A 12,392-nucleotide genomic window follows, 5' to 3' on the forward strand; every position below is an offset into this window, starting at 1 on the left:
AAGAACCAACTGTTTAAGTTCTACACTGACAAGACAGAAGTAGTGAACTTCAGCACAAACACCTCAACATGGGACTCCAACTGGTGGCCAGCCGAACTCAGACCCACACCCAAAAACCCATGCCATGAACCTCAGAATAATTATCAACAGCAAACGGGACATGACTTCATAAGTCAACACCATCACTGCATCCTACTTCCACACTCTGAAGATGCTGAGAAGAGCTTAATTTAAAAAGGTTCCCAATTAGCACTAGAAAAATGGTCACTCGTGTCCTAGTCAACAGCGAGTTGGACTATGGGAACACCTTTTAAGCTGGGATCACCAAGAAACTCACAAGAAGACTACAGACCATCAAGAACTCAGCCAGACTCATCCTCAAACTCCCACATAGAACTCACATCACACCAAACCTCAGAGAACTACACTGGCTCCCGATGCACAAACATGCTCAGTTCAAACTTCTCACACATATTCAAGTCCCTACAGAACTCAGGTCCTATCTACCTGAACAGTCGAACCACCTTTCACCAACCACCCAGACAGCTCCACTCTGTAGGACTCCTACTCACATACATCCCAAGAATACACAGAACCAGGTGGATGGTTGTTCTTTTACATCACTCCTAAACTGTGGAACAAGCTCCCACTCCACATCAGAGGCTTCTCCCCTCCGTTCTTGAATTCCACAAGAAGCTGAAGACCTGGCTTTCCAATTAACCAACCTATCATAGGCAGGGCTAAGCACACACATGTTCATTGCCAGGATACCTTCACGGGTGATAGTGCACCAGTATCATATCTATCCTGTTTGCCAATGGGTGTATTCTGCAGGGAGCTTGGGGGGATTGTTCAAAGGGCCATCTTCTGAGTTCTCCACATATCTCTGGGGTCCACACATCACAGGGATCTTTCATCCTCCTGGAGTCTTGAATTAATGCCATCAACTCCTCCCATGTAAGAGGTAACAGGTATTCCCTGAGTCCCAGTGTGAGAACTGACTCTCACTCAGTGCCAAGCATGGGCCTGCACTTCTAGTTTTGGAATGAGAAGTAAGACTCAGCATGCAATTTTCAAATAAATATTAGCATTTTCAACCCACAGCTGTCACCACTAGTGATCTCACCTCTAGCCAGAAATGCCCAAACCATATGAGAAAAAACAATTGAAAACTACATCTAAGGCAAATAGTAGGGAAGGTTATTTTTGCCCACTGTCATGGGGTGGTCTAGGCTCTATGGAGGTGATTATACTGGATATGCTGGAGTATAATATTACAGGACATTTTATGATGGTCTTGTAAGGCTTTGCCCCATTCCTTGTCATCCAGGGCCCTGCAAAGATTTGTCTCCTATTTATTTTTCTAGAGCCCCAAAAAGACCCCAGCTGCCCCTATTAGTGCTCTATATATCTATGTAATACTCCTCTCTCTCTGCCCATCACATAGAGCCAAATATAGTCATGTGCTAGGGGTTTTTGGCTGATATTTCCCCAGATCTTGTGCATCCCTAATAACAGATCGGTATAGCTAAAGAACTGGCCCAGGGGGGGCCGAAATCCTATACCAACATTGCAAATGTAGCCAGTATGCAATCCCCAAACATTTCACCCAGTTTAGTTATTTCGGGCAACTCCCAACACTCTTTTTCTCTGGTACATCGAAATTACATGTCGCGCTGTATAGTACGTAGTGGGATTAATGGTGCATATGGTTTAACAGTTTTGGAGGCAGTTGTGAGCAAAATGCATCTGCCTAGAAGAAAACGATGGGAGTTTTATATTCTTAAAGTCTGTAACAATAAATTATATAGAGATGCGCCAATTAGCTGCCATCTTTTCCCCCACTTTAGGCAAATTACGACTGTCTAGTCATCGGGCAAGCCACTGCATTGGGGTGCTATATAATACAGCTCAAAATCAGGGCCCCCATTCCACTGCGACCCACCAGCAACCTCAGATTTCCCAGTGCAACTCAGCCTCCCTGCATGCCAAATATGGTCCCCTAAGCGTAGTGCTTAGTTTGGGAATAAAACATAAGGTCCAGGGTCCTCATCAGGGCACTGCAGCTTGCACCACCCACTGCCCAGTCCAGCACTGCCAATGACGCTACCAACATATTTGCTAAACATCACACTTCTACAAGTGTGACAATTCAGACTATTCCAGGTGCCCAAAGTTGTAAAACTGGCTTGGACCACAGGTATTAGTCATATTGAAATAATAACTGATGTTGTGCTCTTTGTTAAATTGGACAAACAGCGCCACCATTTGGACAACTGTACATGTGCCGGTGTCGACAATTAAGTCCAGTTCCCCGGTACAGGAAACCACCAGCTTAAATTTAACTCTGCCTCAGAGTGCATTTAGTTCCTTAAAGGTTTTCTTGGGAATATTTACTTGTTGGTATGTTATTGACATAACAGACCAGTAGAGGGAGCCTCACCATTTAGAGCGTGATATTCTTCACCCACAGGTAGTAGAGGGGATTTCCAGAAGGTGATTTGTGACATCAGTGCTACAATGGTGCATCCAAGGTTTACCTCCAGTGAGTCTGCCTCCGTAGAATATATCTTTCCCACAAAGTAACTAAAAGTAACTTTTTCTTGTTCAATCATCTCTCCTCCTGGCCTGACCATGTCTTCCCACAGGCCTGCTCTCAGTAGATAAAAACAGGATTTCGACCAGCTTACCCAGAGTCTGATACATCTCCAAAGCCTCACTACGGAGATACACATCATATATCAAATCTTATATGTAAAAAAGATCATCTGCACGGAGGGAGACTAAAGCCCTCATTACAACATTGGCGGTAAAAGCTGCTTACCGCCATGCAGAAGACCGCCAACACCCCGCTGCGGCAGCGGAATTCCGCCACGGTCATTATGACCCACTGCTCGGAATCCGCCAAAATTCAGACACCCACAGAAGTCCGCCACACCAAAGGTCAGTGATAAACTGGCGAAAACAAAACCTCCACCGTCACGCCAACAGAAATACGCCCACACTATCACGACACACGAATCCACGCGGCGGTCTTTCAACCGCGGTATTCCATTGGCCGTACACACCGCCACGCTCAAAATACACACACATCCACATAACACAGCCACATTGGACAATTCGAAATACACACACCTGATACACATACACACACCACTCCCACACACCCAATACAATATAAAACTCACACCCACATCACCCACAAACCCCTACGACAAAATTACAGAGAGAAGGCAAGAGAGAGACACTACAAACAACTACCAAGCATCCACAGGCACACAATCCCATCACCCACATAACTTCCACGCACCTCACACAACACACCACTAAATATGTCCCCACTTATCACTACACACACCACCCCACACATCACCCACACCACCCCATGGCACAGCAAAGACACCCCAGGTTCTCTGAAGAGGAGCTCAGGGTTATGGTGGAGGAAATCGTCCGGATAGAGCCACAGCTATTCGGATCACAGGTGCAGCACACCTCCATAGCTGGGAAGATGGAGCTATGGCGAAGAATAGTGTACAGTGTCAACGCAGTGGGACAGCACCCAAGAAATAGGGATGACATCAGGAAGAGGTGGAACGACCTACGGGGGAAGGTGCGTTCCGTGGTCTCAAGACACCACCTTGCGGTTCAGCGGACTGGCAGCGGACCCCCAACTCCTCCACCACAACTAACAACATGGGAGGAGCAGGTACTGGCGATTCTGCATCCTGAGGGCCTCGCAGGAGTAGATGGAGGAATGGACTCTGGTAAATCAAATCTCAACTATGATATCCCCCCACCCTACTTGCATGCTATCACATACCCCCACCCTCACCCCCATCACTGCAAGTCCTCACAAATGTCCCAACATCACAAACCACACATCCCAAACCCAAGCCCTGCATGCCACAACAAAGCATGGACACCCATCACCAAAGCATGGCCACTGCACATACCCATACACCCCCCTGAACCACCATCACACAAGGACCCACACAGGAATGCAAGCACTGGGGTACACGTTCACCCACCCATTGCACACCATGCCACACACAGATGTAATAAACATCCTTTTAGACCCCTGCAGGACCCCTACCCAACGTCACCGGACAGGAGGGTCCACACATGTCCACACCACCAACAGAAGAGGCCCACAGTGATGACAGCACCTCTGTCCAACTGGATCTAGATGACCAGCCCGGCCCATCGGGGACCTCTGGACAGTCGGTTACCCTGACACATTCACAGGGCACCACAGAGCTTCCCCCCTCTGGAAACACCAGCACAGCACCCACCCAACGGGCCCTTACCTCTGTCCCCTGGACACATCAATCAGCAGTGTGTCCACCACTACAGGGAACCAAGGCTAACCCACAACCCCAACAACAACAGGGACGTGAGGGCAGTGGCAGTGGGCACACGGTCCAGGGGACGGAGGCCCAGGAACACAGGGGAACTGGGAGGGCAGATGTGCGACAGAGGGAGAACAGGCCAAGGGAACCCACTCTCCACGAGGCCCTCTCCAACATCATGGGAGCCTACCACCATTCCCAGGAGACGATGGCAACGGTACTGGCCAAGTTTCAGGAGACCCAGCGCCTGCAGGATTAACAGTATTTGGGGTTCAGGGAGGAACTCAGATCCATCAATTCCACCCTGGGCACCATCGTAGGGGTGCTGAAGGAAGTCCTCAACACCAGGAGGGACACTGTGGCACAACAAGGGGCCCCTGACACTAGCCTGGACGATGAACTGCCCACCACCTCCGCCGGCGCTAGTGGACAGGAGGCACCGCCACAGGACCACCACACCAGCACCCCACCCCCTGCAGAGGGTGAACCACCCCGCAAACGGTCCCTGAGATCCAGGACAAAGACAGAGAACGATGCCAAGACCCCCGCCAAAAAATGAGACCACCCTGAATGTCATCCTTCTGTCTCACTTTGTCACCCTGTCCATCCTCAAACTGTTCCAGCTCCACTTCCCATGCCCATTTGGGCAATGCACCTGTGAGACTAATAGACCGGACTCTGCCATGGACATTCCTCCACCATCACCCCTCACCATTTTACAACCCCCTCCAATAATGAGCACTTAAATAAACACCCTTGAAGCACAAAACAATCTGGAGTCAGTCTGTGATTTCAAAAATAGTGTATTAGCAATTACAGTGTCAAAATGCTCTTTCAAATGTAATTTCAACATACCTATGTCACACAGCTCTAGTCCACGAGGAAACAAAGCAGATGTCACACACTGGGACCCACATCTGTGAAATGGTAAGGGAAAGTGACAACTCAGTGACCATACACTGGGTGAAAACGACAGACAGTTGAGAGGTAGTAGTGTTAAAGTACATGTAGTAAGCAGGTTTGTATTCTTACCTGTGTCTCACTGGAAATATTGCAGGATCACCGAGTTCCTGTTGTCGATGTCCTCTTCTTCTGCTTCCTCGTCCTCACTGTCCACAGGCTCCACAGCTGCAACAACACCGCCATCTGGACCATCCTCCTGCAGAAAAGGCACCTGTTGTCGCAAGGCCAAGTTGTGAAGCATACAGCAGGCCACGATGATCTGGCACACCTTCTTTGGTGAGTAGAATAGGGATCCACCTGTCATATGGAGTCACCTGAACCTGTACTTCAGGAGGCTGAAGGTCCACTCTATAATCCGCCGAGTTCCTCCATGGGCCTCATTGTAGCGTTCCTCTGCCCTTGTCCTGGGATTCCTCACTGGGGTCCACAGCCATGACAGGTTGGGGTAACCAGAGTCACCTGCAAAGGGCGAGGTACAACTGTTAGACACAAACTAACCTCTAGGGATATCCCCCGACCCAGAAGACCATTCCCACTGACTTGCTTCCAGGTGCTCACCTAATAGCCACACACGGTGCCTCTGGAGTTGCCCCATCACATAAGGGATGCTGCTATTCCGCAGGATGTAAGCGTCATGCACTGAGCCAGGGAATTTGGCATTAACATGGGCGATGTACTGGTCTGCCAAACACACCATCTGCACATTCATGGAATGCTAACTCTTCTGGTTTCTGTACACCTGTTCACTCCTGCGGGGGGTACCAAAGCCACATGTGTCCCATCAATGGCACCTATAATGTTGGGGATATGTCCCAGGGCATAGAAGTCACCTTTCACTGTAGGCAAATCCTCTGCATGAGGAAAAACGATGTAGCTCCGCATGTATTTCAGCAGTGCAGACAACACTTTGGACAACACATTGGAAAACATAGGCTCGGACATCCCTGATGCTATGGCCACTGTTGTTTGGAATTACCCACTTGCAAGGAAATGGAGTACTGACAGCACCTGCACTTGAGGGGGGATTCCTGTGGGATGGCGGATAGCTGACATCAGGTCTGGCTCCAGCTGGGCACACAGTTCCAGGATTGTGGCACGATCAAGCCTGTAGGTGATGATCACATGTCTTTCCTCCATTGTCGACAGGTCCACCAGCGGTTTGTACACCGGAGGATGCTGCCATCTCCTCACATGTCCCAGCGGACGGTGCCTATGAAGGATAACAGCGAGCACAGAGTCAACCAACTCAGAGGTACGTACCCACAGCTTACACAGAACAGGAATCATAATCCGAAATTTGGCCTGTATGAGTGTTGAGGCAAGGCCTAGATATGTAGGCCTAGGTATGTGTGACACAGTTAAAAATTAAGCCATGTGGGCCCCTGAAATGGCGGCTGCCTGGCCTGTAAAGTGGGACAATGGGATGTGAGGTAACTGCGCTGGCGTTGTACACCGTTGCGGTAGGCGGTCGAAGTCCGCGGCGCAATTCTGCATTGGTTAACATTGGACCATATGGGTCCCAGGAGCCAATGACGATGTACGCCGGCGGTGACGGTACGCACCGCCGCGGACGTGACCGCCATTTTCTATCTGTTCAATCACTCAATACCTGATCTTCGACAGGAGAGGACCTACACTGCAAGTGCTGCTGTGACCTCGGTCTGGAAGAGACAATGGCTCGTGCGTGTGAGGAAAGGGCACCTGCCTTCACATCGGAGGAGTTGGAGAAACTCGTGGATGGGGCCCTCCCCCAGTACACGCTACTCTACGGTCCTCCAGACAAACAGGTAAGTAGACCGTTACCATGCTGTATGGGCTATGCCTGTGTGGAGTGGGGTGCATGAAAGATGGGGGGTGGGGGGAGATTGAGGCGTGCATGAAACAACGGTGAGTGCATGTGCCACATGGCAAGGGTAGGAATGGGGGCCAATGACTGTGACGGTGCAGTTGGTAATAACTTTTCTTTTCCCCATGTACAATTCATGTAGGTCAGCGCCCACCAGAAAAAGGATATTTGGCGTGCCATCGCCAAGGACGTCCGGACCCTGGGGTCTACCACAGACAGAGCACCCACTGCCGTAAGAGATGGGAGGACATTCGCCGCTGGAGCAAGAAGACGCCGGAGGCCCAGCTGGGGATGGAACGTGGGAGGGGTGCCCGTCTCACCATGACCCCCCCTGATGTTCAGGAACCTGGCGGTGGCGTACCCGGAGTTGGATGGCCATCACAGCAGCCACAAGGGGGTGAGTACACTCTCATTCTGCTGATTTTGCGCGCAGTGGAGGTGTCTGGGTGGGGGAGGTGGGCTGTGGGTTTCCCTAGGCCAGGGCGAGTGTGCTAGTTAGGTCCCCTTGTTCTGGCAGACCCTGTGGCACCCCACCCCACCTGTGTACAGTGCCAAGTACACCTAGTCAGGCTCCTGTGTCATCCATGTGTGCAGATGTCGTCCATAGCCTTGTAGGCCATGTCCCAGGGACTGAACAGTGGAGCCCAAGTGCGCGGCGCAGTGCAGGGGGCTTCTGTGTCTGTCGTGTCCGCCAACGGTAGCGGTTATGCATGCACTCAACATGTCTTTCTTCTGTCGTTCCCCCCCTTTTTGTGGTCTCCCTGTTCTTGTGTGCATTAGCATCATCAGGCGGAGGAGCAGTGGCACCGGAGCAGGAGGGAGCTGCATCCCACATGGCCCTGGAGGGCGACACTACGGACTCAGAGTTCACCAGTGGGACGGAGGGCGAGGGGAGCTCCACGGCGGGGAAAGGAGCTGAGACCAGTGATACAGACTCATCCTCTGATGGGAGCTCCCTTGTGGTGGCAGCAACATCTGTGCCCCCCGCATCTAAAAGTACAGCCGCCACCCCCCCTATTAGCACCGCCCTCTCAGCAGCCCCTCAGCCTTTGCCCTGTGCCCGCTCACCCAGGAGGGTGGGCATCACCTTTGCCCCAGGAACATAAGCCCCTGCCCCAGTCACCCCTGCTGCCCTCAGTGAGGAGGCCATTGACCTCCTCAGGTCCCTCACTGTTGGGCAGTTCACCATTTTGAATGCCATCCAGGGTGTAGAAAGGCAGTTGCAACAAACAAATGCATTCCTGGAGGGCATTCCTTCTGGTCAGGCAGCCCTTCAATGAGCTTTCAGACTCTGGCCTCAGCATTGATGGCAGCCATTGTCCCTGTCTCTAGCCTCCCCCCTCCAACTTCCTCCACCCAGACCCAATCCCCTCTACCTCAGCCTATCCCAAGCACACCTTCAGACCAGCATGCACACACGTCAACACACAAGGGAAGCTCTGGCAAACATAAGCACCACCCATCCCACAGGCACTCATGCAAGCATCACACACATGCAGACACACCAACCACCACTGCCTCCACTGTGTCCCCCTCCTCCTCGTCTCCCTCCTCCCTCCCAGTCTCGTCTACACTCACACCTGCATGCACTACATCTACAGCCACTACTTCCATCACCAGCACACACACCACCACACCCCGCTCATGTGCAGTCACCACCCCCACTGCCATTCACACGACCCGTGTCCTCTCCCAGTGTGTCTGTGACTCCAGCTCCCAAGATACACAAACGCAGGCACACACCCACCCAACAGCCATCCACCTCACGACAGCCTACAGCGCATGCACCTTCACCCAAAGTCACCAAACGAACACCTCCTACAACCACAACCTCTTCCTTCACTCCCAAAACCCCTCCAGCTACTCGTCCTAGTGTTCCCAAGAACCTTTTCCTGTCCAACCTTGACCTCTTTCCCTCACCTCCCCCACCCCGTCAGTCTCCTAGGGCCCGACTCTCCAGGTCCCAACCTAGCACCTCAGCCACAACTTCTCCGGGACCAGTGGTGCCTGTAGTCACCGGAATCTGGAGTGCACAGGCCAGCAGGGCAGCCTGTGTGGCACGGAGCCACAGCACAGATGGTCCCCCACCTGTCAAGCATCAAAAGTTGGCCAGTGCCTGGCGGGAGAGGGGGATTACTCCAGCCACCAAAGCCGCTCCCAGGGGTACAGGTGGCAGTGTGGAGGCAGCTGCGACACCTCCCAAGGTGAGGAAGGGCCACAAGAAAGTCAGCAAGTCTGGGAAGAGCAGTACGGCGGAGAAGACCGCCATCATTCCTGCTGCCCAGGAGGCCACCGCCATCATCCCCGCTGCCCAGGAGGCCACCGCCAGCACCAGCCCAGCTGCCCAGGAGGCCACCGCCATCATCCCGGCTGCCCAGGAGGCCACCGCCGGCCCCAGCCCAGCTTCCCAGGAGGCCAGCACCAGCTGAGCTGCCCAGGAGGCCACCGCCATCATCCCCGCTGCCCAGGAGGCCACCGCCAGCACCAGCCGAGCTGCCCAGGAGGCCACCGCCAGCACCAGCTGCCCAGGAGGCCACTGCCAGCACCAGCCCCGCTGGTCCAGACAGGACTGCCAGCACCAGCCCAGGTGGGCCAGACAGGCCCGCTGCACCAGTCCTGCTGGGCCAGACAGGACCGCCAGCACCAGTCCCGCTGGCGGTCCGCTGGGCCATGAAGGACTGCCAGCACCAGCCCCGCTGGGCCAAACAGGACTGCCAGCAGCTGAGTCACTGCCAAGGACCCCTCTGCCACAAGCACCGCTGAACAGGACACCGCCGCCACAAGCACCGCTGCCAAGGACACCGCCGCAACAAGCACCGCTGAACAGGGCACCGCCGCCACAAGCACCGCTGAACAGGACACCACCGCCACAAGCACCGCTGCCAAGGACACCGCCGCCACAAGCACTGCTGCCAAGGACACCGCCGCAACAAGCACTGCTGAACAGGACACCGCCGCAACAAGCACTGCTGAACAGGACACCGCCGCAACAAGCACCGCTGAACAGGACACCGCCGCAACAAGCACCACTGGCCATGAGCGCCAAGGGCACTGATGCTACTGAGTCCGTCACAAGCAGGATGAAGCACTCTGGGCACAAGACCCCCTCCAGAACCAGTGGAGAGATACATCCACTACCTCTGTCCTTGGCAGGATAAAGCACTCTGGGCACAAGGCCCCCTCCAGAACTAGTGGAGAGATACATCCACTACCTCTGTTCTTGGCAGGATGAAGCACTCTGGGCACAAGGCCCCCTCCAGAACCAGTGGAGAGATACATCCACTACCTGAGTCCTTGGCAGGATGAAGCACTCTGGGCACAAGGCCCCCTCCAGAACCAGTGGAGGAAGGCATCCACCTGAGAGACCGTGGCTTTGCACTCCCCAGGATAAAGCAGTGGGCAACCCACCCACTGGAGAGACTTGAGAGACTGTGGCTTTGCACTCCCCAGGATGGAACAGTGGGAAACCCACCCACTGTAGAGACTTGAGAGACTGTGGCTTTGCACTCCCCAGGATAATGCAGTGGGAAACCCACCCACTGGAGAGACTTGGGAGACTGTGGCTTTGCACTCTCCAGGATGGAACAGTGGGCAACCCACCCACTGTAGAGACTTGAGAGACTGTGGCTTTGCAGTCCCCAGGATTGAACAGTGGGCATGTGGCCCCCTCGTGGATTTGGCGTCGTGCACTCAACCGGCTGAGGTGCCCCTCCTTTCCCTTCCCCCTGAGGTGCCTGTTTTATTGCTATCTGATGCCCCTGCAGTGTTCTCTCCGTCATGTTCGGGGATTGAGTGTGGGCCTCGCCCATGCCGTGTGGACTTCAATGGAGCACTACCTGGACTACTATTCTTGGTGTATATATTTGTTTATAGTGTATATATATTTTTGCGTCCTGGATTTTAATAGATTACAATGGTTACACTCATTTGCTTTTGTCATTGCATTCTTCCAGGGGTTTGGGGGGTGTAACTGTGATGTATCATGCTGTATTAGTGTGTGTTGTAGTGGGTGAGGGTGGGGGTGGGGGTGTTGCGTGTGTGTGTCCCTGTTTTTTCCCTCCCCCTCCCTGTGTCATAGGTGCAGTACTCACTGTTGTCTTCGCCGCTGGCGTTCGTGCTCCTGGTAGAGGAGCAAGAATATGAGGGCTGGCAGGATCTGGAGCTCGGGTTCCATGGCGTCCGGATTCCTCGTGGGGTGTGTAGAGGTGAGCGTTTCCCTTCGAAGTCCTGTTTCCGCCGTGTTTTTGTCTGCGTGAATCCGCCCCGGAAAAGGTGACGGATTGGTAGGTTGTGATACTGTGGGCGGTGCATTGTCCTCCACCTGTCTGTTGGCGGTGACCGCCAAGCTGTTTGTTTGTACCGCCGTGGCGGTCGGAGTGTTAAAGTGGCTGTCTTTGTTGGCGGTTTCCGCCACGGTCGTAATTGCTCATTTTTTACCGCAGGCCTGTTGGCGGTCTAACCGCCGCTTTTACACCGACCGCCAGGGTTGTAATGACCACCTAAGTGTCACCCCTTAGGAGGTTACTCCAATCTGGTCACTCTGCCTTCAATTCTGCTGCAAAGGATACTATTAGCAAGGCAAACAGCTGTGGGGAGGTTTCGTGCTAGTTTAAAATACAGTATTGTGATGGGATAAATTCCTCTGCTCTGAATCTTGCCGTTGGCTTATAGTAGTCTAAAGGAATACATTGGATCATGGTATTCCCCTGAACAGACCATTTGAGTACTTGGAATAAACAGTGCCAACTTAAGGACTCAATGGCTCTCTCCAAATCGAAAGTCAAGAAAGCCGGAAATGGCTGTTCTGTGCCAGAGCCTTCATATAGTTGAACACCATTCTAATATTCCAGGACATGCTATTGGTGGGGATGGCACATTTTGGTGTGGCTGAATTAATGTGGGCATACACACTAGTAGTCTGTAGGCCAGTATCGCCACCAAGATCTTTTAGCCATTGTTTAGGATCGATAGTGGATGGCCTGATGGTTATTCCCAGAGTACACAGACCTGAGTCCTATTGGGAGGCAACTGTCCTACAGCAGTTGCCTTAGTGGATAATGCAGCTGATTTAGAGGTATTTCTATGTGCTGTATAACAACTGGAGGAGTCCATTTATCCCTAGATCCTTTTTACAGTATTGTCCATCTAACCTCCTCTACTCTAATGGGGTGGTCCCTTTTCTCTGTAGCATTCGTACCCACTTGAGTGAGTTCCACCTTTGCAATGAATGCTTT

The 12,392-nt window shown here is 52.8% G+C and overlaps 1 protein-coding gene across 2 annotated transcripts in view; it reads right to left on the reverse strand.

Moving 5' to 3' along the window:
• LOC138284361 (synaptotagmin-5-like) overlaps positions 1-12,392 on the reverse strand; it is a 525,401-nt gene that overhangs the window by 10,794 nt on the left and 502,215 nt on the right. The gene's annotated exons all lie outside the window — the stretch shown is intronic.

This window comes from Pleurodeles waltl, chromosome 3_1, assembly GCF_031143425.1.
Source record: "Pleurodeles waltl isolate 20211129_DDA chromosome 3_1, aPleWal1.hap1.20221129, whole genome shotgun sequence".
NCBI lineage: Eukaryota > Metazoa > Chordata > Amphibia > Caudata > Salamandridae > Pleurodeles > Pleurodeles waltl.